A 6,000-nucleotide genomic window follows, 5' to 3' on the forward strand; every position below is an offset into this window, starting at 1 on the left:
CGGAGAGAGGGAAGGTTTTAACCAAGGAGAACAACAATGGTGTAACCAACAGGCGTACCTAACCGTATTTTATACGGAGAGGGGGAAGGTTTTAACCAGAGAAAATGACAATGGTGTAACCAACAGGCGTATCTCAACGTATTTTATACGGAGAGAGGGAAGGTTTTAACCAGAGAAAATGACAATGGTGTAACCAACAGGCATATCTCAACGTATTTTATACGGAGAGAGGGAAGGTTTTAACCAGAGAAAATGACAATGGTGTAACCAACAGGCATATCTCAGCGTATTCTATACGGAGAGAGGGAAGGTTTTAACCAAGGAGAACAACAATGGTGTAACCAACAGGCGTACCTAACCGTATTTTATACGGAGAGGGGGAAGGTTGTAACCAGAGAAAATGACAATGGTGTAACCAACAGGTGTATCTCAACGTATTTTATACGGAGAGAGGGAAGGTTTTAACCAGAGAAAATGACAATGGTGTAACCAACAGGCGTATCTCAGCGTATTTTATACGGAGAGAGGGAAGGTTTTAACTAGAGAAAATGACAATGGTGTAACCAACAGGCGTATCTCAACGTATTTTATACAAAGAGATGGAAGGTTTTAACCAACGAGAATGACAATGGTGTAACCAACAGGCGTACCTAACCGTATTTTATACGGAGAGGGGGAAGGTTTTAACCAGAGAAAATGACAATGGTGTAACCAACAGGCGTATCTCAATGTATTTTATACGGAGAGAGGGAAGGTTTTAACCAAAGAGAATGACAATGGTGTAACCAACAGGCGTATCTCAGCGTATTTTATACGGAGAGAGGGAAGGTTTTAACCAGAGAAAATGACAATGGTGTAACCAACAGGCGTATCTCAACGTATTTTATACAAAGAGAGGGAAGGTTTTAACCAATGAGAATGACAATGGTGTAACCAACAGGCGTACCTAACCGTATTTTATACGGAGAGGGGGAAGGTTTTAACCAGAGAAAATGACAATGGTATAACCAACAGGCGTATCTCAACGTATTTTATACAAAGAGAGGGAAGGTTTTAACCAATGAGAATGACAATGGTGTAACCAACAGGCGTACCTAACCGTATTTTATACGGAGAGGGGGAAGGTTTTAACCAGAGAAAATGACAATGGTGTAACCAACAGGCGTATCTCAACGTATTTTATACGAAGAGAGGGAAGGTTTTGACCAACGAGAATGACAATGGTGTAACCAACAGGCGTACCTAACCGTATTTTATACGGAGAGGGGGAAGGTTTTAACCAGAGAAAATGACAATGGTGTAACCAACAGGCGTATCTCAACGTATTTTATACGGAGAGAGGGAAGGTTTTAACCAAAGAGAATGACAATGGTGTAACCAACAGGCATATCTCAGCGTATTTTATACGGAGAGAGGGAAGGTTTTAACCAGAGAAAATGACAATGGTGTAACCAACAGGCGTACCTAACCGTATTTTATACGGAGAGGGGGAAGGTTTTAACCAAGTAGAAAATGACAATGGTGTAACCAACAGGCGTATCTCAACGTATTTTATACGGAGAGAGGGAAGGTTTTAACCAGAGAAAATGACAATGGTGTAACCAACAGGCGTATCTCAACGTATTTTATACGAAGAGAGGGAAGGTTACGAGAATGATAATGGTGTAACCAACAGGCGTATCTCAACGTATTTTATACGAAGAGAGGGAAGGTTTTAACCAATGAGAATGATAATGGTGTAACCAACAGGCGTATCTCAACGTATTTTATACGAAGAGAGGGAAGGTTTTAACCAACGAGAATGATAATGGTGTAACCAACAGGCGTACCTAACCGTATTTTATACGGAGAGGGGGAAGGTTTTAACCAAGTAGAAAATGACAATGGTGTAACCAACAGGCGTATCTCAACGTATTTTATACGGAGAGAGGGAAGGTTTTAACCAGAGAAAATGACAATGGTGTAACCAACAGGCGTATCTCAACGTATTTTATACGAAGAGAGGGAAGGTTACGAGAATGATAATGGTGTAACCAACAGGCGTACCTAACCGTATTTTATACGGAGAGGGGGAAGGTTTTAACCAAGTGAAAAATGACAATGGTGTAACCAACAGGCGTATCTCAACGTATTTTATACGGAGAGAGGGAAGTTTTTAACCATGTAAACATCACGTTTCACGTGAAAGGAGTAAAGGTGGATTCGAAATCCAAACGCGTCTCACGCAAGTGGAAGAAGGTATGGTAGAATGACAAGGGGTAACCTCTACATGTAGAAGCCACCGATACTGCTTTTCTTCTTGATCATATTCACAACTTTCCCTATTCTCCAACGGGGTGACAGACTAGGTTGGTTCAGTATCCAGAATTGAGGCGCATACACGCTACCTCAACCTATGGGGCTGCCATACAGATTTCAAGCCGGGGATACACCCCTGGGTATTTAAACCAGACTTTAGTCTCGGAAATTCCAAACCTTTTGCGTTCTAGGCATTGCCATTCGAACTCTAGTTTCCACCGTCGCAGTTGGTCTCCTAGGAACTCATTGCAATCACAGGCAGGTGGCTATACCAGACCATCTGAAGTCGTTCGAGCATGACAAACACCAAAGGAATTGCACCTTTAGAGGATTTAAGGTCTCCTAGACCATTCTTAGACCATTGAAGTCGTTCAGGCACGACAAACACCAAAGGAATTGCACCTTCAGAGGATTTAAGGTCTCCTAGACCTAGGGAGTGCACAAGATGGTGTGATACGCAAGATAGTGCGATTAAATTGAAATTGCACAAGACAGTGCGATGGAATCGAAATTGTGCGATAGGTGCTTTATTATGCGTTAGATGCACAGAATGTAAGGAGGAATTGTATGCTCGAACCAAATACCGTATACATATACTATGTACAGACAAAATACATACAAATACGACAATATACACAGACATGCATGTACGGTATACATACATAGATTCGGGGAATATTCTGTTTGCAGCCATCAACGGAAAGATACCGTTACTGAGGAGGCATATTCCGTTCGCTGACGTCAACGCACGTACGCAAAACACGCAAAAAAAAAAAGAAAGGAAAAATGAAAAATGCATAGACACGGGGGTTCGACCCTCTGATCTCAAGTTTGGCCTTCGAGTCCTCGACCACTGAGCCATGCCATTCTTGTGACAAAATATTCAAACAAACATATATATATAGGTATATGAGACATATATATACATAAGACCAAAACAAAACAAAAGAAACATTTGTTTGTGGGGTTCGAACCCCTGACCTCGGGCTCAACCTTCCAGCCTTCAACCACTGAGCCAAACCACTGAACCCAAGCCACTCTTGTAACTAAAACGTTCAAACAAATATATATAATACATAGATATACAATATATATACATATATGTACAAATATACAATTCTCCTGCCTCTCTCTCTGTTTTTGTCTCACTCTCTCTTCCGCCATCTTCTTCGAGCGTTGTGTCTGGCGCGCGATTTCAACAATCGCGGCGCCTGACCGACAGGCTATCCAATCGTGCCCCGATTGTCAATGATCATCTCAGCCTTCCTCCCTCTTTGTCTTCTTCTTTGGCTTCATCCTCTTCTTAAGTTGAGGCCTGCGAAAGAGAGAGGTAGAGCAAAAGCCTGCAAACTTTCTCTGCCACCACTCTGCAACCTCTTTCTTTTGCATTATTCTCCTTTGCCATGGCTTCTTCACACGGTTCTCTCACTCTTTTTCCAGACCTGAACGAGTCCACGATAGAGATGACCGATTCTGACTCTCCTGAACCTCAACCACGAGCTCCTCCTCCTTCCCCTGTTTTCAACTTTCCAGCGATGTCAGTTGAACAAATCATGGCGGCACAGTCTGACATTGAAGCAAACTCATATACACTGAGGTCATGTGTGGAGACCGTGACAGCGGTCTCCAACTTGTCCCGTCGACTGCAGAACAGGACGTGTGAAGTACACCAGTTACATGCACAACTCTCTCTCCTTCAACGTATGTACAAAGACGCTCGGGTAGAAATTGGTGTGCTGAAAAAACAGAACAAAGAATTGAAACGACTGACGACCTCCGTGACTCGATTTGGAGTTTCTTCGCACAACCAATTTGATGGCCGGCAAGGAATAATCTCCTTTGGAAGCTCTGCCAAGGCCAAGGCAGAGTCTTCAAAAGCTTCGAAGGAGGCGAGGCAGCTGATGGCAAAGTCAGGCAACGAAGCTGTGTGCAAATGAAGCCGGTTTGTAATCTTCTCTGCCGAGCTGCTGCTGAAAAACTGAGAAAATGCTACTCTCTCTCTTTTTGGTTTTTATTTTTTGTTTTTTTTTTATTTTTTTGTTTTTGTTTTTTTTTTTTTGTTTTTTTGTTTTTTGTTTGTTTGTTTGTTTGTTTGTTTGTTTGTTTTTTTTTTTTTGAGTCTCTGTAATCGGGGATGTCCTCCTCTGACTTCAATAAAATCAATTTCTTTTTTTTTTTTTTTTTTTTTTTTGCTCATTACTGGCATGACTGGCATATCACTTTGAACTTGAAAACATTTTTGTTTGATTGAATTTGAGAGTGATTGAATTTTGAATTCTAAATTGAACATTGATTCTATACTGACCTGAATCAAAGAATGACTTAACGAAAGAAGAACGAAACAAAACGATCCAAACACACTTATATATACTGACTAGTATAAATACACCAATTGGTATAAATATATTGACTGGTATGAAAGGAACACACTTATATACACTGACTAGTATGAATACCCTGATTGGTATGAATACACTGACTAGTATGAATACACACTTATATACACTGAATAGTTGACTCGAGCGATGGGGAAGACAGAATCTCTAACTCGACTATGCCCTTTTTTTTTTTTTTTTTTTTTTTTTTTTTTTTTTGGGTCTCTTGATTTTTTTTATAAAAATGTTTTGATCAACATGAGAGTTAGATTAGTATACTTATTCATTTTTCTGTTTCAAATCATGTAAGCTAAATGGTGAGCACTAAAAATTTTCCCTTTTCAAATCCAAAGAATGGTCCAAGTTTTGCAAAAATGGAACAATTTTTGAGAAAAATTAGTCAGTTTCATTCAAATTAATCAAAACCTATTTTTGCAAATGGCCACTACTCAACGAACATGGAATCAACCATTGGGGTGCATAGTCCCAAACCAGATAATCAAAGGTGATATCCGAACCAAACCAACCAAACCAAGCCAATCCGAACCGAATGAAGCCGAGCAGAACTGGACCGAACCAAACTGAACCGCCGAACCGAATTGAACCGAACTGAACCAAGTTAAATCGAACCAATTGAATTGAGCAGAACGAAGATACACCAATCAAACACGGATAGGACAACCAAGTCGACTAAAGATACACCAATCAAGCATGGACGAAATGAATGACTTGAAAAATTATTAGGGCCGAACTTCAAGATGAAGCTTCCTACGTATCCTAAAGATAGGAATCCGACCAACGTAGTTCCAGCTGAGGGTTACTCGGGTATTGACACTCTCCTTTTGTGCTCTAACTTTTGCCAAAGCCGCCCTTTCGGGTTTTCAACCTTGCGAGCTTTTCATTTTTTTTTATTTTTTTTTTCTAATTTTTTATTTTTCATTCTGTTTTCTTCTTTTTTTTTTTTTTTTTTTTTTTTGCTCTAACTTTTGCCTGGGTTGCCCTTCCGGGTTTTAGCCCAACGAACCTCTCAAGGATGGCACTTTTATTTAGCTTGTCCATGTTGATTGGGTGTGAAATCCCTAGGCCAATGACTGCTACACTTGACCAGTAGATATGATGATGTAGGGCCTAGTAGGGACTAGGCTAATTGGGTCCGAATTTGCCCCTAGTGTTGGCCCTAGTATAGTGGATAGGAACTCAACTGTCCTTCAATAATAAAATTCATTCTCTCAAATTCTTGGTTTTGCCTTTATGGGTGGTCTTCATTGGGAAACGATTCAGGTTTAACTCTTTGATCACATCCAACCTTTTACCCCTAGTTCAAGGA

This window comes from Camellia sinensis, chromosome 12 (assembly GCF_055761805.1).
Source record: "Camellia sinensis isolate YWXY chromosome 12, ASM5576180v1, whole genome shotgun sequence".
NCBI classification, from domain to species: Eukaryota; Viridiplantae; Streptophyta; class Magnoliopsida; order Ericales; family Theaceae; genus Camellia; species Camellia sinensis.